Below are 24,962 nucleotides of genomic sequence, written 5' to 3' on the forward strand. Positions count from 1 at the left end.
CCAGTATAACATAGGGGCCAATTAGCTGAAAAGGAGTTTGACAGAAAACGTCTTGAAGATCCTGGTTTGACCAAGCCAGTAGAGTGCCCTTGTGGCAAAGAAGGGCAATAGTACTTTGCATTAGGCAAAGTGTTGCCAGCAGATCAAGTCAGGTTGTCAGCCTTTCCCCTCTGCTCAGCCCTGGTGAGACACATCTGGAATAGGTTGAACCCTATGAACTCAAAGGTCTTTTCCAGCCTAGTTGATTCTGTGAATGCTGGGTCCAGCTCTGGAATCCTGAGTATGAGGAGGGTCATTGACATACTAGAGCACATCCAGTGCAGGCTCCTGAAGATCATTAAGGAACTGCTACTGTTACATGAGAGGATGAGAGTGCTGGGGCTGCTCAGTCTGGAGAAGAGAAGGTTCAGGGGAATCTTATCCATGTGGGTAAAACTAATGGGAGAAGTAAGGAAGGCAGAAGCCAGACATTTCTCAGTGGTGCCCAGTGAGAGGACAAGAGGCTGAAGACACAAACTGAAACACAGGAAATTCCATGTAAGAGTAAGAAAAAATTCTTAGTGTGGGCATGAAGAAACACTGTCCCAGGTTGTCCAGGAAGGTTGTAGACTCTATCCTTGGAAATATTCAAAATCCAACTGAAATATCCCCCAGCAGTCTCCTGTCACTGAAGCTGTTGGACTAGACAGTCTCCAGAGGTGCCTTCCTCTCTCAGCCATTCTGGGAGCCAACAGTTCTGTAAATTACATTCTTTTTTGAGTCCTACCTTGCAAAATCTTAACAAAGGTTTCTTCATTCCACTCTAAGATCCCAAATATTGTTTTATCCATTAAATTACATTGATTTCCATGGATGAAGAAGATAGCACTGCAAAATGCAAGAGGAAAGCTCTCTATATCTGGAAGAAAATAATTCTTTTATCAAATTAGGAAACACATATTTATAGGTCAGGATTCATCTGACCTTTACTTGGTGTCTACATCAACTCAGCAAAAATCATATCCTTGAATGCCTAACTCTCCTATTAGCTATACAGCACAAGTTGGCTTTTGATTTTGTCAGTGTAAAGTACTTTATATAGTGATATATATTTGCAATTTTTCCAACCTTATCAGTGTTGTATTTACAGTTCACATATGACATTTCCTCTGTCCTTGCCACTAAAAGAAATCCTACAAGCAATTACTTCCTTATTGACCTGTCCTAGTCAGCTGGAAAATACCATCTATTATTTTCTCTTCCTCACTCTGTCACTCATTCACACTCCCCTGATTGACTGTAGAGCTTTATTTTTATTCTTTCTAGATTGACTGTAGAGCTTTATTCTTATTCTTTCTACTTGGTGTTATTATGTTATTAAGGTTTTAGAAACAGCAACTTTAAGTAATTGCCCCAAAGTAAATAGATGTACTAAATCTGCTTCATGTGAGGCTGCAAGCCCATTTACAAAACCTAAAATGCAATGAGTCATCAGACTTATTTGTTTGGTTGTTGAGTACAGTTGATTGCAGATCATAGAGCTGGTGATGGTTGTACAGCTCCCCAAAAAGTGTTCAGAAACTGCGTAGCTGCCTGTAGTAATACGAGATTTAAAATACTCTGTTAAAAAACTATCCATGCTGATGGATGCTAACATCAAAATGTATTGTTTATTTTGAGTTTTATTTTATCCAGAAATACAGGGATGTTCCTGACTGACAATTTAAAATGTTCCATTTCATTGGGCTGTCAAAGACAATTATGAATATATATGCACTGGTGCACTTTTAGTATATAATTTACCTATGCAGGGTTGAATTTTTATGCACTCATTTATTAATCAGAAAATCCCTTTATATATTACTAGTTAATCCCATATTACTCCTGTTCAGAAGGGAGGGATGACATGTTGACATAATAGAAGACAGATCAAATTAAAGAGATGCTAAAAGCATTGACATCTATGCAAGATCATAGGCACATTTGAATCTGATAACCATCCTTTTAAAAAAAGCTACTCAAATTCACATTAAGCTGACCAAGAAAATGAAGGAAAACCTCTTTCATTTCTTTGTATCAGAGACAGTCTGTAGCCCAAAACTAATTTTGAGAGTAAAATTACTTGTGTTAATCTTCCCATCTTTAGACCCTGAAACCTTGTTCCTTCAAGTAATTATATTAAACCAACTCAGAAATGTTTTTCTCCTGCTAATTTCCAGCAAGAGAAGGCAATAAAAATGGAATAATTAACCATAAACAATTTTATTTGCCTGATTATATTGAAGCTTCAGATGGACTGTTTTAAATGGCCAGGCACACATGGATGCATTTTGCTTTTTAACGCAGCCCTGAAGGGCAGAACCAGTTTAGGGTTTTTACCCTAACATGTTCAATGTTTCCCCTTTTTCTTCTTCTGATTCTTTTTTTAATATTTCTTTTTCCTCATTCATTGCATTTATTAGTATGTTTATATCACAGTTAAAGGAAGAGACACAGTCAATTTTAACACTTCACTGCTCCAGGATTCTCCAGGAAGGAAACACAGGGCTATTTGCCTTTGAAAGTGTTTAGATTATATAAAGACATTCGTAATGAAAAGTGTGCCCATGATGCAGTGGGAGTCACAACAGGCTGACAGTGACAAATTAGGAAGGATAGAAAAAAAATCAGATACCTTCATTATCTTCACAATTACAGGTCCTTGTGTTTTAAAATAAACAATTGAGATGTAAAAGATTGAACAAAGAAGGATTATTTTATCACTTTAAAGTATCATTTTTGTAGTGAACTTTGATCTGATTAGTTTTCTTCCCCCAATTAAGTTTGCTTATCCAGGAAATGAGTTTCATACAGTCTAAAATGTGGAGATAAAAGAATCTGTACTACCTAAACATGTATTCCCATCTCAGTGTTATCTCTTCCTGTTCATTATCCAGATTACTCTGATTCTAGTTCTTTTTCTTCTGGTTATTCTTTTGTCTTCTTCTTTCTTACACTCTTTCACCTTGTGCATCTCCCATTCCTCCAGTGGACATAAAAAAGTGACAAAGATCATACTAGATCAAATCTATTTTTGTAATAAGAACAAGTCAGCAAGGAAAAGATGAGATATATAATGATTATAAGCTCAACTCTGCTCCCCTACCTCCAATTAAATAAAAAACTTTACAGTTTTGCAAGCCAGTCATAATATATGATACCTACCTTCAGGTCTCACCTTTTTTTTTTTTTACAAATACCTGAACTGGGTCACAACATGCTTGGACTGAGACCTTTATGTCTTTAACACAGTCTGTAAAAGATTTTTATCAGCTTTCTTGGCTAGTATTACCTTAAACCCCATTGCTTTAGCTGGGGTTTGCTTTTAATTTTCCCATCAATTCAATCAGACAGTCAGAACAAAACTCAAAGAGCTGGAACCAAAGTTAAAAATAATCCATGATAATTCCACTGATCTAGTCAAAACTGCCACACTGTCCCCCTTGGAGTAAAAGCCTGGTTTGTTATGACAAGAGGAGGTGGTATTAAGAGTAATTTAAAGTTAGGGAAGACACATTTTCAAGTTTTGAAGTATTACTTTACACTTGAAGGAGGGAGGGAGGGCAGGGAAGAATGCAAATCACTGTCAGCTCAGGAGCCAAAGGTAAAATGCAAATTTTAGTCAGGGTGGGCTTTGTGATATCAATTGTTCCATTTTCTCTTTTGTCTCCAAAGGCAAGGTATTTTTAGACATTTTTCAAAAGAAACACACTGTGGATAACCAACAATACAGTATAAGAGTGACATGTTTTCCCTAAGCACAGTTGTTATAAGGCTACTCCTACCCAGATATTTGCTGGTTGTGCAGCTTCAGCAAGCATCAGAAGAAAGTAGTATTCAAATATATGTTTTGAGAGAAGAATTGGAGGTTGATTTTCACTGGCTCTTCTGTTTGTTCTCAAGTGAGGAAGGTGGAGATTATGGTGAAAAAGACAAGAACTGGAACTAATGCTTTTAAACAGAGTAAAAAATAACCTTTTTTTTTTTTTTAACATTAACTCAGGAGAAAGAGACCTGTCACATTCAGCAGGAATAGCCACAACCTGTCTACTTAAACAAGGGGTCTGTTTTGCTGACCCATTTCCATGTCCTCTGAGATCCATGCAGACTTCATTGGAAAGGTTTCACTTCATCTGTCTGTGAAAGAGAAGGGAACCTTCTGACATCTGCCAGCAACAGGGGCAAAGACAGATGACAATGTTTGCCAAATCCAGGAAGAGGCCTGGGATTTTTACAGGCAAGGTAACTGTAGCTGTTTCCTTACACCTGAAAATACCTTCCATTCTGTATTCACAGCCATGCCTCTCTTTTCTTATCTAAGCATTTGGATGAGACAAGAAAGGTGTATCTTCAAATTAATGTCAGTGCCTGGCCCAACCAGCTTTCCTGGTGCATATGTAATATTTAACAGAAAGCTGGTGTCTATATTGCTTAATCTAAGTAGTCTGTTTGAGAGTTTAAAGTAGTTTATTGCAATAGAAGAGAGCTTAATTTCTGTTCCTTCTGAATATCTGTTGTGTAATGACCATTCCTACATTTCCAAGTCAAACTCATAAACAGAATTATTCTTCAGGTTCCCTTACATCGCTCCCTCTTACTGAGGATTTGGTCAATTAACACTTCCCAGTATTAGACCTTTAAAGAGTCAGGGAAGTGTGAAATTGCCTTATAGTAGTGACAAGGATGAAGAAATCTTCCAAAGTCATTGCTACGGCTCTAAATCTGGAAACAAATTTAAATATAACATATACTACAAGCCAAAAGTATTTGAGTTACTTGCTCCAAATTATTTAAAATCCATGTATGTGAAATTATTTATGTTAGAGGAGCAATCTGAGATTTGAGTTATACTTGACCTTGTCTCATAGTTCTAAGAAACCGTTCATAAAATTGAACTTTTCCCACCAGCATTTTATTCAGTCTTACCTTTTCTACTACTTCACTGTGGTTGGGAAGGGGTAAGAGAGAAGGCAGGTATGTGGACCTGGGATAATGGAATAATTTGAGTGCTACTTATGCCTTCCTTACTAAAACTGTTGCTGCATAGTGAGACGGGATTACTAAAATGCCTGCTGTAGGTATATACTGATGTATTCCAATAGGAAATCTGCTTCAGGAAGTAGCAAATTCAACACAATGTCTTTTGATATGTAATTTTCCACTAGGGACAAAAGTAATGCTGTTATTTAGCCACAATACAGGTACTTCCAAGCCACAGGTCTGCTTTTTCCATTCTGGGAAAAATGAATGTATGAAAAGAACCTCTACTTCTCAGTTCACAGAATAATATAATAATAGAGTCAATCACAGAATCAAACCAAAATGGTTCAAAGCCACAGGGCAGTCTCGGCCACTAGAATGGAGGTAGTGACACCTTTCAAAGAGTAAATATTCATAGAAACAGAGTGAGAACAGTAAGGAATCTTCTTCTCTAGCCTGGCAATAACAAGGGTGTTGAAGTACCTGTAGACTAGCTCCTCATCTCAGCAAGACATACACATTTTATTCAATACTTCTAAAAATGAAAAAGACATTTTATCTTCTTATTCTCAAGGTGTATTCCTTCATTCTCCTCAGATTTTCACCAACAAAAGTATGCTGGTTTTTCACAAACCACTGATATTTTGACATTAAGCTGTAGGGTTTGAATGGGTGAGATGCAAAATTAATGCAGTTTATTTATTTTTCTATCTAATTTTTTATTTATTTTCAGGCATGCAGTTGGAGCGATGTGTATTAATGTGGAATTAATGCAAAAATCAGGTAAAATTTTAGCTATCACTCTATTAAAATTGCAGCCATTCATGGAAATTTGACAGGGAAAACATGGGAAAAATCTAAGCTAGATAATAGCCAAAAGAAAATTTTACCTTTTTGTGAGACTCTTAGTGTTATCTCCTTAATCACCTGGCCAAGGAAATATTTGGGACTAAAGGCAATAAACAGAAGAAAAGGTAAATAAATAACCCAATATATGAAACTCGTTTACCAGCTCTGATGGGAAACTATGCTATCCATACTTGCAAGGTATTTTCTCAGCATCCTGGATGTGGGTAGTTTTCCCTGGTATGTGAGATATGATCAGAAAACCTATTTAAATATGGTGAAACACATCTAAAACACCTGTGTTTTTTAAGACCTTAGGCATATATTCAACTGAGTGCTGTGAAGTTGTAATGCAGATACTAAATGTGGGATTTATCTCACCTGGCCCAAGAGAGTCAAGGTGAGGAAGGCTACAACAGCAGTAGTCACCTTTGGCTCTGACTTTTTGAAGAGAGCAGCAAGAATGCTTTCTAGGTATCAATTTGTGGGATCTTTATTTAGAGGTCTTTATTTACGCATTTGAATCCCACCAGAAAAGACAGAGTATGTTTTCAGAAAGCTTTTTCAGGCTTTGCAATATTAATTGAAACCAAACCAAATCCTTATTTACCTTTTGCACAGCATGGTACTTTTGTATAGCAACTCTGAATTTTTGCCTATTTATTTCATTTCTGTTGTGATTTCTTTTTTATTGTGAAGATTGGCCAATTTAGAGTAAATTGCCTAGCTAAAGTAATCAAGGAAAATGGATGCCAGAGATCAATTCATCCAATTGCATTAAATGAGAGACAAGATTTTCTTTACTCATTTAATTACACCAAATAACATCTGCAAGACATACCTACCCTTCAAAATGAAAAGACATATATGGAGTACTGGGATTCATTCCAGGACTAGCATCAAAACTTGAGGAATTTCAATCAAAGTGAGAAAAGTTACAGCGCTGCTGTAAAATAGGATTGTGTGCAGATCTTCTGTGATTTCTTCCCTAGTAGATACAGGAAATATCTCTTTTGCTTTCCAAATGGATTCCTAAAAGTGATTTTTAAAGCCAAAACAATTAAAATGACAGCATGTTTTCTACTGAGGCTGTTTCGTGTACAGAAAAAAAAAGAGTTTAAGAGATATTGTAAAAAAGAAAACTTAGAAATTCACAAAGATCCATTTCCCTTTCTCAAGCTCTCCACAAAGCAAGTGGCCTCATTTTCATCCTCCTCAATCCAAATAACAAATATATATCCTACAAAAATATTTGGTATTCAAAATTCCTGCTTCAAGCCTTAAGCAGTTTCTCTAAGCCTACTTCCCTGGAGTCAAAAATATGCTTTTAATAGTGATTTTATGATGTTATTGGAGCAGGCGTAATGAAATAAGAAAACTAACTTACTAGCTAGGTTTGGGGAAGAATTGTATGATCCCTTTGTATTGCAATTCTGAGTTCTGAGTAGATGCTAGAAGCATTAAATATGATGTACTCCGTTATAAACACATCCAAAAAGAACATTCATAAAAAGCAACCATTTTCTTGTTCCCTATAGCTGATGTTTTTCAACAGTTGACCAATCATTTGAATATATAGATGTATATAATATGTATATTTATATAGTAGTTCCAGGCAGTACCTAGTGGCACCTAGGTACAACATGCAGCCATTTTACCTAGCACACTTGGCTCTTAGTTATAGAATATGCTGATTGGAAGGTACCCATCAGGATCATCAAGTCCAAAGCAACAGAAATGTGAAAGATCTATAGAGTATGTGTAAATATTGGTGTGGGTAATTATAAATAAATGTGAGTAAAAAATTTTTAAAACCCACAACCAACACTGCAATGCTTTTAGAATGTTTTTAGTGAGATGACAAAGATGCAGCATTGTATATCCAATTAAAAGGAGACTTTATGTTCCCCTAAGGACCCGAGCCTATTCAATGAGTTTCATTTTATATGGAAATGCACTGTGCTAAGAACAGTTTATTGCCTTTTCCTTATACTAAGTCCATCAAAGACCTAATGGACCTATGCTTTCCTTTTAAAAAAAACAGTGGATATCATGAAGCTCCCTTCTAGAAAGTCAAAACCCCAACTTCCATCCTCTATATTCAGTGACCTCTCTTCTACAATGCTTGCAGCTGTAGACACAATCCCAAATCTAATTTGAAATGGGTTGCAGATGAAAAGGAAAGAAGTATTACCAAGCTAAAATCAATTTTAAATCAGACTGTAAAAAGCCTCTGAGAGTACCAGTTTGATGGAAGACTTTTCTTTCTGTAGCAGTATTGCAGCAGAACATCTTACATGCTACACATTTTAATATGCTAGATTTCACTGATGTGAGTGATTTAATAAACTGCCCAAAACGGTAAGGCAGAGATGCTGCTTGCCACCGTAGGGAGAAAAGTCATGCGGCCAAAGCTCACCTGAAGTTGAAGTTGGCCAGAATTGTGGGGAACAATAAAATGAGGTTTTTCATATATATTAATGGTAAAAGGCTGTGTAGAAATAACATCAGCCTGTTACAGGATGAGGATGGTCACCTCAAAAACAGGGACATGGACAAGACAAGAGGGCCAACTGTGTTCTGGGGGACATCAGGCACAGCATGGCCAGCCAGGCAAGGGAGGGGATTGTCCTGCTCTGCTCTGCACTGGGGCAGCCTTGCCTTGAATACTGTGGGCAGTTTTGGGCGCCATTAGACAACAAAGACATTGAGCTATTATAGAGTGTCCAAAGGAGGACAACAAAGATGGTGAAGGGCCTTGAAGGGAAGCCGTGTGAGAAGCGACTGAGGGCACTTGGTCTGTTCAGCCTGGAGGAGACTGAGGAGAGACCTCACTGCAGTTACAACTTCCTCATGAGGGGAAGAGGAGGGGCAGGCACTGATCTCCTCTCTGTGGTAATCAGTGACAGGACCCAAGGGCATGGCCTGAAGCTGTGTCAGGGTATGTTTAAATTGAATATTAGAAAAATTTCTTCACCCAGAGGGTGTTTGGGCACTGGAACAGGCTCCCAGGGAAGTGGTCAGAGCACCAAAACTGTCTGATTTCAAGAAGCATTTGGACAAAACTCTTGGGCACATAGTGAGACTCATGAATGGTCCTGTGCAGAGCCAGGAATTGGATTCAATAATCCTGATGGGTCACCTTCAGCTCATATTCTGCGATTCTGTGATTTCATGCGACTGAGTGGAGCAGTCCAGCTGGGTAACAAAGTGCTTCTTATTCCAGTCATTTCACTAAATGCCTACAAATTTGAGTCATTCCACAAAGTGTCTGTCTGGAAAAGTCATTTTGCAGGGACAGAATATTTTAATCATTCAGTGAAGTGACTGGTTTCACAACGTTAAAGCAATGTGAACAAAATGTGAGACTATGACCACAATTAAGTAAAAGCATATTAGTGACAATTTTGAACAGGTAAGACTACTATCCTCGGTGTATGAATATTTATTTGTTTTTAGGCATTGGGTGTATACATAAATAAAATCCACCTTAAAGCTGAAAAAAAAAATTAAGGAGGCATTTCTACAGCACATACTAATGTCATACACTATGAAAGATTTCTAGACATTTAAACTCTTAGCCCATAACTGGATAGTTGGCTTTTAGGTGAGGAAAAGTGATAATTTTTGTCACCTCCACTCCATATTTAAATGTGTGCTTTCTATGTGACTGAAACAAGATGGGGACATCAAGAGACACGTGTACCTCGCATGATGGGATAATACCCTCATCTTCCATTTTATTACACTATTTGTGTTCCACCTTCCTAAATGCCAAATCATAAGGATGAAAATCCCAACTCCATAAAACAACTCTTAGATACCTTTACTAGAAAGATGTTATTGCTCTTTTTAATAGGACATTCCAAACTCAGATTCCAACAAAAAAAGCTTTTATGTAAAACATAACATCCAGCACATACAAAATCACAGTGTTGAAACTGCACATCAAATATTAGGTTTTCCAACTGGAAGTAAGGGAGAATATTCATTATAAAAAAGGCTTTAATTATTTGAACAAGTGGCATTAATCCTTCTGGAACTATGACACATTAAGATCCCATGCCAGCAAAACACTTAAGCATGGTCTTCTCTTTAAGACCAAAAGTAGACCACTGAAGTATATATCTGACTGCTTACGAAAGATTAAATTAAGATAATGGTCTCAGTGAAAATTCAGAAATGTTTTGTTTAATACTGCCTATATAATAATGAACTGGATCATTTCAGCACATAAATGTAAAAAAGTACAAAATGTGATGGCACGTGGCAACCACTGCAGTATTGCTGCAGAGCCAACAACTTGAATGCAATAGCTCTTGTAGTCAAAATTAAATGGATTCTTAAGCTGTTTTACAGCCATTTCCTCACTATGCTGTCAGAACATGCAGTGAAAATAAGACTATAAACCTCAAATCCCTCATTCAACCTTGATCAAATCTGGTGGGCAGTGCTACCAGGGCTGATGTAGAAGGAGTTCCCAGCCCATATTTGGAATTGTACTCTGAATTTAATTTTACTATCATACAGTCTATGCAGGTATACAAGAGTTTTAAATGTTCATAAACTCATGGAAGATGTGCTGTACACAGTTTTAATTTTTTTATTCATAATTACATTAAAACTGATTTATACCCTTATTGTTCATATCCTGCCTACTCTACAAAGAAAGAGGTGGGATTTCTGAACCAGTGCTATTCAGAAGCCATTTAATTACCATGGCACAGTAACACATGCTTAAAAGGTAGGATTATGAGAAAAGTGATTTTTCTAAGCAAAGGAAGTCTGATAGATACCCACTGTGAGGATTTTCAGTGAGGCATTTCATGATGTCTTGTAGAAAACTCTTGAAAAATCTGTAAATGGTGGAAGTTCCTAAAGGAGATGTATTCTGAGTAAGAGACTGAAAAAAATGAGGAATCCCACACAAGTGAGAGACAAAATGTCCTGCTCAAAAAGGATACATGAGTTTTTCAAAAGCAAGAACCATTCTTGCTTAGAGCTTTATCCATAACCTTTCAGTAAAACATAGGAATATGCCTAGGACATTTTTGGTGACATGAAACTGAAAGTTAATATCAATAAAAGGAAAGATCGGGGTATGATACTGACAAAAAATTTATTTTGGCTTACAAAGAAATTTGTGTATGAAGACAACCAACACACTTAGCCTGGAAACTACAAGTTTTTCTGCCCCTAAAGCAGTGAGGTTCTGCACCACAAAGCTGCTACCTGGAGGGAAATTGTGCACCCTTGTGTGAGAGCTTCGTGTCCCACATATGGTCATATAAACATCTCTTTCCGCCCATGTGCAATAATTTTGTAGGAAGAAAACCTCAAAAGGCAGCAAATGTAAACAGTTTTATGTGCAAGTTTGGTAAGGTCCTCAAAATGACTGTGTGGCAAGGTGCCTCTGGTGAATATGATTGGGTTTTGTAACAGATCTAACTCAACTTTGCATACTTTTATTGTTCCTTACACATTTGATTCTTTTTCAGATCATAATTTTAGCAATCTTGTGACGTATTTCATTTACATATATATAAATTCATCTTAAACAATATAATATACTCAGGTATATTTTATGTTGTTAGTCAGCTTTATAATACTGCAGGTATTTCAATATCCTGAATACACCATCAGGTAAGACTAAATAAAACTTTTTCTCCATTTCCAACTTACAATATAGGATCAAATACAATTAAATCAGAGACAGGCATTAAAACTATTAACTCAGCTTGGGTTTATTTCACAAAGCTCAGTTCAGAAGTTTATTTTGTGTTGTGTTGAATAGGTTTAATCAGTACAGTACAACTAGTAAGAAATTAATTGATTTTTAAGTCCTGTAAGCAATTCAGATCTCATGCATAGGCATTATTCTTAATTATAAAAGGTTACAGTTGAATTCTCTCAATATATGTGACTGTAACACAAAGTAGGCTTTAAAAAGTAGGTCAACTCTTCATCACAAGTACAAAGCAACATTCATATTTCAGTAGTGCGAAAACCAGAATAATTTGTGGTGCAAAAGTTAAATTCATGTAAACACAGCTTTTCTAAGCAATTTGATTGTCATCTCCCCAAACATTTTCCATACAAACACAGTATGCATTCTTAATGGTTATTTTATAATAGTTTTTTATATAGTCTTTCATCAGCTGATAAAGCAAGAGTACCTATGCCTGTACTGTTTTCCTCATAGATTCCTCTTGAAGAAACTCTGTTTTAAAAGCTCTAAATTATTAAATACATCCTTACATTAAATCTGACTTGCATTTAGCTGAGCTGATTTTCTCAAAAACATTATAGGTAGAATTACATAGTCCATTATAGACTTAGTAACTGTTTTCATTGGTTTTTTGCTTGCTTTGTTTGATAATGTTTTTGAGCACTCTGTGGTTGATCTTGGTAGCAAGAACATTAATTTAAATTTCTGTTTAAAAGAGTAAAGGTTCCAAAAAGCTACCTGCAAAATATAAATCAAATTAGAGGAGTGTTTTTTCATACAAAATTTCCTAAAAAATAATTTCATTTTTTCTGTATCTTAAACATATTTCTTCAAGCTGAGTTTACAAACACCTCCTGGAAAGCCCACACACATTAAATTCCCCCCTTTCATCAGTTAGGATCTCATTCTTCCATTTTCTGCAGGAGATGGAGATCAGAGTTAATGCTGCTTTTATAGTTTTTATCCACCAGAGACATCAGGGATTGTTTTTCACCTTTACCATGAAAGTCTGTTGAGGAAGCAGTGTCTTACACTAGTCCCTCATAAGATGGGAAGCTCCCTTGTATGGAGCAAAATATCAGGGATCTTGCTGTATTTTGGTTGAGTCACAAAGGGATTTACCTGCTGTAATCTTCTTTTCCTAATATTTTCCTTTTGTTTCCACACCTAATTCATTAACTATATATTGCTATTAATAAACACTATGGTTTATCAGTTCTGTAACAGCAAATTTCGGCAATCCTCACGGCATTTCCTCTTTTATGCAATGTGTTCAGGGAGATTTGCCAAAGATCATACAGACAGAGCAACACAAATGAATTGAACTCAAGAGTTTAGACTTTCTCTTGACCTAAATCTCATCATTTTCCATTCATTGCAGATGCAGGTACTTACCAAAACTCACAGTGAAATCAGTAAATGCCAGCATGAAATAGCATTCCACTAATTTTTAACTGCAGTGGAAAAGCAATCAAAGGAAGTAAAGTCCAGAAAGTAAATGAAGCTGTATACAGTGAGAGGAAGCGTAGGGCTCCATCAGCAAAGCAGTTAGGACAGCCTGGGATGGCACATACACCACAATAGGATAGTGACATATTGCACACCTTTGTGACTCAGGAGAAGGATGACATCTCCTTGATTTTAACTTTTGGGTTGCTTTTGAAAACTAACCATTCAGCTGTACCTACAATTTAAAAAAAATTTTTTAGAAAAATGTTGATAACTAAGACACCTACTAGTGTAATGGAATTGAGGCTGTACAGAATGAACCATGAGGGGTGAAAAGCAGAAAAGCTAAAGAAGCAGAATGAGAAAATAAAAGCAAATGAAAAGGTGAGGGCATCTGTGATGTGCAATGTGGTCAGCTTGCCAATACCACCTTCACCCCCACTAATACAATCAGTAGAATTATACAACATATAAGAGCTGAAACTGGGCACTCTGAGTGTATACACAGCTTGTTGATTGTGAACTGATGAAGACCATGCTGCTAAGCCAGGAACCAGGAACAGGAAAAAGTCAGTTCCTTCATGGAGCTTGTCCACTATATCTTCACTGAATCACAGAATCACAGGATGGGTCAGGTTGGGAGTGACCACAGTGGGGTTATCTGGTCCAACCTCCATCCTCAAGCAGGGCCATCCCAGAGCTCAGGGCACAGGATTGTGCCCAGGTGTTTTTGAACATCTCCAGTGTTCACAGCTTCTCTGGACAATCTGTTCCAGTGACCTGTCAACTGCACAGGGAAGTTCTTCCTCAGCTGGAACTTCCTGTGCATCAGTTTCTGCCCATTGTTGCTTGGCATCACCAAGAGGAGCCTCCAAAAGGCTCCGTCCTCTCAATACCCTCTCTTCAAATACTTACAGACATTGATGAGTTTCCCTCTCACTCATTCCTTCTCAGGGCTGAACAGGCCCAGCTCCTTCAGCCTTTCCTCTTAAGAGATGTTCCCAGCAGCCTGAGCAGCTGGGGAAAATTGGCTAAAGGGAAGTCAGAGAAAGAAGATGGCTGAGAGACAACTACTGTTCACTCGTATTCAGCTTATAAGAAGAGTATTTGAGATGTTTTTGCATTTCATTTGAACCAGATGTTCTTAGATTTCATTTTTAAACAATGCCTTACCCTTTCTGAGATTTTCCTAGAAAGAGCATTCATTCTCTTTTGTCATGTCTGATGACTAATTTAAACTGCTAATAATTTCAGGAAAGAGTTAACATGTGTTACAAAGCTTTTAAGCATTGCATCTGTGACTATCATAAATTTATAAGTCATTTCCCAATCTGAAATTGGGAAATCAGTAATTCAAAGAGGAAAAATGCTGAAGTGCATGAAATTAAAAAATAAATAAAATTAAAAATTGAAAATTAAAAAAAAAAACCATCACTTTTATTTAGATACTCTTTTACCACACTTACTAATCTTGATTGTAATGCACCAAAGAAACTAGGTCTGCTCTCTCAAATTCTCAACAAAGAACCTTATTAAAACAGAGCCATAGGAAGTGTGCACAGGGAGGCAGAAGATCAAATCTGATCATAATCCTTACTTTCCTGCCTGTTTCAGTGCATCCCAACATAGTCATAAAAATACCTCTGAAGCGTGGCAGATTTTTTTCGCTGCAAACCTTTTCTGTGGTGTTTTTTTCACTAATGAGGAACATACAAGGCACATATAAACTCAACAGAAAAATGAAACTTAAATTGCAGAAAAGGCAAATTTTAAAACTTTAATGCATTATATTATGCCACAGATACTTCATCAAATTTTCCTCAAGACCTGTAAATCACAGGTTTGTTATCACAGCAGTCTCTGTAGATAGCCAGTCTATTTTTTTTCACCAGAGAAGGAAATGTTAAAAACAATAAACCAAAGATTTTTAGCTGTATTGTTTGTTTTTTCTCCATATCTACTTGGAAAGAAAACAACCAACCTACTATCCTTAGGGAAAATAACAACACTGCCAGAAAATATATTATGTGAAGGAACAAGAAATTTGATCCACTATCCAAAACTGGACTATTATAAACTGAAGAATTATATACATCTTGTTGACACAGTCATTTACAGGGATTCAGGTTATCAAACCACTAAATTTTTACATGCATGCAATGACACAAAGCTCCTAGTTTGTTTGAAGACCTCCCTGTCAAAAGTGCTCAACATCTATCATGCTAGAACTAAGGAAAAACTAAGCTAACCTGTACCAGTAAGATAATAAATTTTTAAAAATAAAATAAAATACAACTGAAATTAAAATAAAAATAAAATATAATATCCCCAATGTATTATTCTATCAATTATCAATTTGGTGGGTTTCTCAAAGGAAATGAGCTTCAAGTTTGAAGACTTTGCCAGGTATGGTATGTCTGATATGTTTATACGAAAAGAGAACCTGGGCAGCATTTAGCCTCCAAACTGTCTTCCCAGTCCATGGGTGCCTGCCACCTAACACCTGAGAGAGTCCTTTCCAGTCCATTATACACTCAACACCAGAAGTTTATTTGTTCTGTCTTTGGTCTGAAAAAAGTCCATAGTAAAAAGTCCATTTCTTTAACTGTCTAATTAGTGGGAGCAATCTCCCATTCTCATTCCCCCATTGTCATCATATACATAAAATAACATTTCCCTTCCCTGCCCAGTGTTTTCAACTCTAAGGAAAAAAACCTCAGAGAACAGAGATGAGGTGTTTCAGTACACAGGGAAAATGATCAGACACTATCAGTGAGATGTTCATTCTACATTTTTTCTCTTTAATTCCTATTTAAAATTGACAAATTAACCTAAGAAAGATGTTGTAGAAAGGAGAACACAAAATATGAATAACAGAAAAAGGAAAAGAAAGGCAATTATGTAGCATTTTCACATTTGAAATAAGGTTGTATAATAGAGTCAAACCAGATTAAATCATTTTGTGCACCTTGCAATGCTTATATGCACTTCCTCCTCTGTCAAAAATCTGCATCTTCTCAGCTTACTGACCTTCATGCTACAGACACAGAGGTCACAGCACGAGAGCAAGGAGGGAACTGAGCCAGCACAAACAACCCCGCTCAGCTGCCAGGGGCTCTTCAGCCACAGAGGCCGAGTCGCTGCTGCAGCCAGGCAGCCTTGGTGGGCTGCAGGGCCTGAGGTTCTCTGCTGCTTGGCACACAAAGCCATCTCTTTGCTGAGTGCTGCTGATGTCAGGGCACATCCAAAAAGGTGAAAAAAAACTCTAGATGTATGATTAAGAAGGTGAAATAGACAGTAAATATTTGAAGTATTTGCTTACTTTACAAATGTAAGTCTTTGGATATTCAGCCTTAGGGAGCCTACATTGGTCTTTCCTGCTCGACAAATGAGGGTTTACAGTATTTTTTACAAGGTAATGACCTGAGTTTTCAGGCACTTTCTAAATCTATTTCAATACGCCTGTGTGTATACTACACTAATGTCAGTGGAGGTAATTATTTTCACTCTTCAATGTCAACATAATGACAAGGTGTTATTTTTTTATCTGTATAACTCCATATAACTCATTGCAGAATCTAATAATATATTATCCATTTGACTAAATTAATTTCCATTCATTAGCAAAATATATAAACAAATGAAATCAGGCACAAAATCACACCTATCTTACTTACAGCTCTCATTTTAATGATGTGTTCTGCTTGTTGTGATTATCACTTTGTAGTTGGGGAATTAACCAGTTCTAGACTATTAGTATGAGTTACAATAATAACTTCCAGCACTATCTTGATTTACATCTTCTTTATCTTCTAGACACAAAAATAGTTTTGAATAGTTCCAAAGAAGATCTTAAAATTCCCAAGAAAAAAGTTAATAGCTTTCTGAGCACTCTTCTGGTTTACCTGTTTTTCAAACACATAGATTTCAAGGACACCTCTTAATAGAGTAAGAAGATTCTTACATATATATTTCAGACTATATTATGTTATGTCATACAGTGTAATCTTCCAGACTCCTTCTGAATTAATGAATTCAAATATTATGAAAAATATTCTTAAAGTAGTTGGTTTGGGTTTGGCTTGGTTTATTTGGCGTTTTTTTGAGGCAAACATCAGTCTAAAGATATATAAGTGATGCTATATGTGCTATTAAATTTAGATATCATAGATGATATTATATATGCCATAATGCCTTTTACAACAGCATGGATCAGAAGGGCACATACAAAGTCATCAATTCAGAATGAAAAGTTTAGCAATACATTAAAAAATTAGGCATAAAAGATTTAGCTTCTCTGCCGCATTTTCAGTAGATGTTGAAAGCTGAGCAAAAAAAGTCATATGATTTGAGTTCTCATTGTTAATAATGACTCAGCAGAAATTCATGTCTTAAACTTTATACTCTTATTCTGAACAAATAATAAATATATTATGCCACTTAATTAAAAATTCATAAAACCACACAGAACAAATGTCCAGGGGACTAGTAAGGTTAGTGTGACTAAGATAATAAAAGGTAAATACGTAGTTCAAAGTCCCTGGAGAGAGAAAGAATGAAAATTATTATTATTTAATGAAAATGTTTCTTATCCTACTCAGGAAGATTATTCAAAAAAAAAGGAACAAGGCATGAGAGAACTGAGTTGAAGTACGAGTCAGCGCTGATCTGCGTGTGTGTCAGAATTTCACTTGATCAGACTCTTCAGTGAGCATAGTTTATTTATCTAGCATGCTTTTTTCTCACAACCCATGCAAATTAAGCTATAAACAGTAGTAAAGGCACTATAAATTTCACACTGTTCACAGTAATCATAGACTTCATCTCTTCACATTGTCTTCACAGATCTCTTGGTTTCCAAACTGGAAATGGTGGAGTTCCTTCAGGTCGCAATACAGACATCCAAGTTGTTCCTCACTACTTTGTTGACCCTCCAGTTTACTCTTTAGTGTGGCTTTGCAGACCAGTGCACTTTATTAACACAAGACAAGTAAAGCAGTCACCTGCATTTCCAGAGAACAAAGACACAGAGGTTTCTCAAATCTTCTTTTTTGGGAGCATTTGCTAGTTTTGGTTTAAGAATAGAGAAAGGATAGAATAGATAGAATAGATAGAATAGATAGAATAGATAGAATAGATAGATAGATAGATAGATAGATAGATAGATAGATAGATAGATAGATAGATAGATACAACCTGATTTTCTTTCTGTTCTATGAAAGGTGGAATTTGGGAAGAGGAATGACATTCATATTAGACTTTTTCTTCTTAGGTCTTTGTCCTGGCTTAGCTTCAGCGGGCAACAAAGTGCCATGCAGCTGCTCACTCTCACCCCAGTGGGATGAGGATGAGAATCAGAAGAAAAGGATAACACTAATAACTGAAATAAAATAAAATATAATAATAAACATAGAATCATAGAATTATTTAGGTTGGAAAGGACTTTAAAAATCATCTGGTTGGAACCCCCTGTCATGGGCAGGGACATCTTCCACTAGATCAGAGTGTTCAAAGTCCCATCCCACCTGCCCTTGAACACTTCCAGGGATGGGGCCTCCACAGCTTCTTTTGGCAACCAGTGCCAGTGCCTCCTCACTCTCATCCACTCTCACTGAATAAGAATTTTAAATAAAATGGTGTGCTAAATTTTCAGGGGGGAGGGGTATTTTCTTCCAAATTTCTATACCCTTAACAACAGAAGGGAGAAAACAGAGGGATAAATAAAACACAAGAAAGACAAATGATGCACAATGCAATTGCTCACCACCCACTGACTGATGCTCAGCCAGTACCCAGATAACAATCAGCCCCTCCTCCCAAACTCCCCCCAGTTCATACACTGCCCATGACATTCTGTGGTGTGGAACATCCCTTTGGCAAGTTTGGGTCAGCCATCCTGACTGTAATCCTTCACAGATTCTTATGCACCTCCTTAATAGCAGAGCATGAGACATTGAAAAAGCCTTGATTTAGGAGAAACACTACTTTGCAAAACTGAAATATCTGTGTGTTATCAGCATTATTCTCATACCAAATCAAAAACACACCCCTGCAATAGCTACTAAGAAAAAAATTAACTCTATCCCATACAAAACCAGGACAATTTAAAAGTTCTGTAATCATCCAAATGTTCCAGTGATCTGATCTGTTTAGCTTTCCATTGATGATAGCTACCCAGATTGACTTTGTATAGTCAAAGAAATTGACAGGCAATTTGAGATGCTTCTATCACTCATCTTGTAGATAGCACTTGCCAACTGTAAGTGAAGAAAGATTTTTCAGTATTTCCTGTTTCTACTTCTCCAGATTGCATCTGAATTGGTTTATTCCTTCCTACTTATGCATCATGATGGTGTGTGTTCACTCTCAGATCTCTGAATTCAGTTCCTTTCCCTGGACTTGCAGTTTTGTTGAAATTCATCTTTGAGTCAAGTATTCTTATAAGCATAATACACTGTCTAAATAAGGAATTTTAGGGCTATATGCAGCTATCTGTGTAGAAATATTCTAATTTTCAATTAAATCGGTGTAGGTATCTTTATATCTTCAGGGCCAGAGACTTCAGTGTTTCTGTTAGATGGGATGATAAAATGTCTTTGCAAAGACATGTTATCATGGGTGAGGTCAAGTACATTTGGGCTGGGTCAAGCCCTAGAAATACACTGTAAAAGTGAACTAAATTTCTCTTTAAAATCTTTGATGATGATCACTGAACAACATCCCTCAGGATGTCAGGACAGTATATATTAGCTTGAGGCAGGATCCCATGGGAGGGAGCTCTGAAGGACAGTGGCACAGAAGGGCTGATCAAGAACAACCTCCTCAAAGCACACAGATGAACCACTACAATATGCAGAAATCTAAGGAAGAGTGGTCAGAGGCCAGCATGGATGAACAAGATATTTAAGAATGAGCTCAAAAAAAGAAATATTCAGGAGCATGGGCAAGGACAGGACTCCTAGTAGGAATACAGAGATGTTGTTTTAACTTAAGGAAAGGATTTAGGGAAGTCATAGCTCAGATGGAGCTGAAACTAGCAAGGGATGGGAAGGGCAACAACCAGGGCTTCTATAAATATGTCACCAACAGAATTAAATTACAGAAGGTATGGGACCACTGTTTAATGGCAGAGAGACCAAATGGCAAAAGCCACACAAAGGCTGATTTTCCATCTATGCATGATGTCATCATTTTCTACAAAGAAATTACTGGTTTTGTGAACAAGAATACCATAGTTGAGGTCATTTACCTTAAATGTAGCAAGGCTTTCAGTACACATTCCCAAAGGATCCTTCTACCAAACTGGTGAAATACAACTTTGATGGGTGGACAGATAGGCGAGCAGAAAATTATTGCCAGGTTGCCAAACTGAAAAGGCTGTCATCAGAGGTACAATGGCCAAGCAGTGGGCAATTTCCAGTAATACTCAGGAGGAATTATACTGAGGCCAACACTGGTTTTTGTTTTCATTAATGTCCTGAATGATAAGATGCAATGAATCCTGACAAAGTTTATGGATAATATCTAACTGGAGGATGATACCAAACCAGCAACAGGTTTTCTGTTCAGAAGGACTTTGTAAGTCAGGAGAAATGCATTTACAGGAAATTTATCAGGCTCAACCATAGGAAATGTAAAGTTCTGCACCTCAGAGGACTAACTCAAGAACTGGTACAGGCTAGTGGGTGACTGGCTGTAAAGCAGCTTTGGAGGAAATGGCTTGTGTCCCAGTTGATAACAAGTGGAGTGTGAGTCAGCAGGGTGTCCTGGTAGCAAAGAAAGAAAACCACATCCTGAGCTGTGCTGCCAAAAGTACAGCTGGTGGACTGAGAAAGGTGATATTCCTGTCTTCTCAACCCTGGTGAAACACATCTGGAGTGCTCGATCCAGCTGTGGCCTCCTCAGTTTAAGAGAGACATGAACACATTGGAATGGCAGTCCACTGGTAAGGGTGTGGAGTGCATGGCAGACCAGGAGAGGTGGGAGAGCTGGGTTTATTCACTCGGGAAGAGTAGAGTAAGGAAGAAACTAGAGAGGGTACAAAGAATGTAAAGCCAGGTGCTTTGAAAGTGTGCAGCAAAAGAACAGGAGGCAACTGACACAAATTACCCCATAAACAGAAGTTCTGTAAGACAAAAAAGAAAAAAGGTATTCATAACAAGGGTGGCAGAACACTGAAACGGGTACACACAAGGGGATTTAAATGACATCTTTGGACATACTCAAAAATCAGACCCTGTCTTGTGCAGTGAGTTAAATCAGGCTTCCCTCTCAACCTAAATTACCCCTGATTCTATCACCTAAATTTTATTATTGCATTGACAATATATCAGTCTTTAAATTTTACAATAAATAATACATATTACTTTGATATGAAGCAAAATATATTCTGACATAGCATTTAATGGAGAAACATAGACTGAATTATTTATAGCTACAGTTTCATAGAGAAAAACAAGGATGAATTCCATGGGATTTGATCCCAACACTGGAACCACAAATTATTTTTATTTATTTATTTTAAAAGGATAACTATACACTTCATGTTCTAATTCCTAAAAGTTGAAAATTAACATCTAGTTATTTTTCATAAAGCAGCTTGTAGAATAATTCATGAGGATTTTCATCTTCGGATTTAACAAATAACATTCTGGATCTCTTCTTATAGTCATAAAACCCCAGAGAAAAGTTCCCAGTGTAGCACATCTACACTTCCTTCTTTTTCAACAACAACTTGACACTTAAGAATATCATCCCATGCAACTGAAACTGTCAAACTATTTCTTCTTCTCTTGCTATTTATGAATGGGTTTCGGAGTGCTGACTGCAAAATTTCTCCATAATAAGGCTTTCAGAATTTTTATGCAAACTTACCATGACTACACAATGATAGATTTTTTTAAAGGGCATTTTAGAAAACAGGTATGCTAATAATAATAAAATTCAAAAAATATACTTCAGGCTAATTCTGTGACTTGCTTCACGTTTATGTGCTGAGGAGTCTCCATGTGGATCTTGAGCTTAAATACAGTACTCAGAAATCAAAGGAACAGTCAGGCAATGTGCTTTTTTTGTTGAAGCAGAACAACTTATTTTAAAAATGGTGAGTAACAAATTTGTTTAATGAGTTAATCACAAAGGAGCAGCAACCCCTGTCAACAACACATTTCAACAAATAATCTGAATAATGAAAATGCATATGCTGAGATTGTGCTCCATTCATACACAGTTCATTAACAAACAAATTACAGAGAGTAAACAAATTAAGTTTTGCTGACATATTTCCCAGGCATCAGTTATCATTGGCAGACTATTTACATTTGCAAATAGGTTTCTCTAAGAAATATGAGGAATATTGTTAGGTACCAAGGTACACTTCATGTCTGATCAGTAACAAAGCCTGTCTCTACAGACAACAAGGACATATTTATCTTTGTCCTTAAAACAGAATTGCATCTCAGCTCATCAGGAAAATATCATGATTCTGTGCTTAAGGCCCATCACATGTAAAATGAAAAGATTTCTCAAACATATCTAAAAATCATCTAAACATTTACTCCCCAGGCTGCTGACAGTAAATGATGAAAGAATGATGAGAAAATAAACCAAATAATTTTCCAAACATAAATAGAAATCCAAGAACTTTTGCTTTCATTGGCATAATTAAGGATAACCATGAAAAACTGATTGGTGTAGAACTACATCATCAACTGTATCATTAGGATACCTGATAGCACATTAAACATCATGAGTTTTAGGATGGATGTGCACTTGAAACAAGGCTGGACATACTATGCTGACCTTTCAGAAGTAATCAGTCTCATAAACTGACTTTCCCCCAAAGGAAATATCCTTTAGTCATTTCCCGAAGTCTGGGGTGAACTTCCCTTAAGCTCTGAGTCTGCAGTTAAGATGGTACTGTTCACACCATGGAAACTTGCTTACAAATTTGGAACCACGCATTTTGCCTCCTTCAAGAAGAGAGATTCCACAGAGCCACACTTCATAAAGGTCACCAAGCTTTGCCAGTCTTTACAGGTCTACAGCTTTTTCTCTTCTCACTCAGCACTTCTCCCACAGTTTCAACACTATTTTGCTCCAAAATTTCTAGAAAGATAAAAAAATGTACTGCCTTAGCTATGAAACTCCTATGGGATTCATACATCCTTAAGGCCATGGGTTTAATGTGCAAGTGTTTCTCCGTATCCAGATAGATTTTCAAAGCAGATGTTACCCCTGACAGAGGAATGTCACTGTTGCGCACAGGGACAGCGAAAAACGACATGCACTCAGGTCAGAGAAGATGGTCAAAGCCAACCCCTTTAATGCCAAAAACCCATCTTTTATAGCATGGATTGCAAAAGAGAAATTACATGACTGGCCCCTTGGCTAGCCACCCACCACAGTGAGTGGCTGAGTGGTATAACAACAACCATTTCAAAATATTATTCTCACAAGACTGAAAACAATTCCACTGTTCTCACAACAGCCTGCACCTGTGGATAGTTTACCAAACCATCTTTCTCTGTTTCTCAGCTAAAGCATGAGAACGGAAAAACTTCACAAATGCTTCAGCAGCTGGAAAATTCCTCTGCTCCTGCCTTTTAGCATCCACAATAGGAACACAGCAGGCTCCATAAATGATTAGAGTTCCATTGAAGGACTCTTAGATACAGGGATCTGAAATTATTCTAGAATTATTAACATGATTATTTATTAGAATACAAATTCTAAGCAAAAGTGATGGATATGCACCTTCTTCCTCTTGCTGATATAGACATCACAATATGTCCCTTAGCAGTAAAGACAAAAAAATTAATTATATTTCTACACAGGGACAGAAGTATATAATATAGCTGCTCTAGAATGCACCTATACTCAGAGTAATTTAAAATAGAATTTGGATATGACAATGAACAGCTCTAATGTTTCTGTTTCTTGCATACATATCAAAGGCACAGTAGATCTTGCTTTAATATATTTGTCTTCCTCCATTAACAAAGTTCACCTGTGCCTTTTTCCTTCTGAGGCAGAGAAATCATTCAAGGGGCATGTATTTCTGAGCTTAATCACAGTCCTTGCTAAATCCTCTATATAGAAAGTCAACAGACTGTGTTAATTGGACCAAACCTTTGTACTACACACATCTCTCTGAACTGATTAGCTGTGAACAAAGTATATTTATAGTTCCCAGTTGTGGTGTACATAACCACTCACCCAGGATCAGATCTCTCCTCTGTGGGCTAAAGGACTCCACAATGAACTGCTTCGATCTCCAAAATCTAAGTCTAATACAGCCTTTCAAGTCATTTCCATATTGTTCAGGTTCTCATCACTGTTGATCTTGTTTCCAACTTTAGCCCCTTGGAAATCACATGACAAGTAGAACAAGTGCTCAAGGAGAATTTCTTAAACACAGCGTTTTCTGCTGAATCTCCTAAAAAATATTACAGAGCTACAAAACAGTTAATTGCTGCCAATACCCCTCAGAATTTTCACCTGTCTTTTGTTTGAATTAAGGTGTCCATGGAAATCACCTTCAGTACCTGTGTCTTCAGGTGTTACTCCTGGTGCAGCTGGGCTGATTCCCTTGCTGTGGAAGTGCTGCCCCCGGTGGGGAGAATTGCAAATAAAAAAGTAAAACTCGTGGGTTTTCACTCGTGGGTGAAATAAAACCAGTATAATAATAATAATAAATATACATATATATAATAATAATGGCAACAATACTAATTATAAACTTTATAATAAAAATAAATATAATGAAAAGGAAAAAGAGAGAGGAATAAAATCCAAGAGAAACAAATGATGCATAATACAATTGCTCAGCAGCTGCTGACCGATGTCCAGTTAACCCATCCCTGAGCAGTGTTTGGAGGCTGCTGATGTTTTCCCCCAGTTTGTGTACTGGGCATGATGTTCTATGGTACGGAATAATATT

At 36.9% G+C, this 24,962-nt stretch overlaps 1 long non-coding RNA gene across 1 annotated transcript; it reads right to left on the bottom strand.

Annotated features, from left to right (window-relative positions):
- Positions 1-506: 506 nt before the first annotated feature.
- LOC138120967 (uncharacterized) lies at positions 507-6,122 on the bottom strand. Its single transcript, XR_011156023.1, has 4 exons — positions 6,039-6,122; positions 5,889-5,947; positions 2,866-3,001; positions 507-1,572 (listed from the first exon to the last, which is right to left on the bottom strand). It is a non-coding gene; the product is annotated as an uncharacterized lncRNA (long non-coding RNA).
- Positions 6,123-24,962: the final 18,840 nt, after the last annotated feature.

The sequence above is a fragment of the Aphelocoma coerulescens genome, chromosome 1 (assembly GCF_041296385.1).
Source record: "Aphelocoma coerulescens isolate FSJ_1873_10779 chromosome 1, UR_Acoe_1.0, whole genome shotgun sequence".
Classification (NCBI taxonomy): Eukaryota; Metazoa; Chordata; class Aves; order Passeriformes; family Corvidae; genus Aphelocoma; species Aphelocoma coerulescens.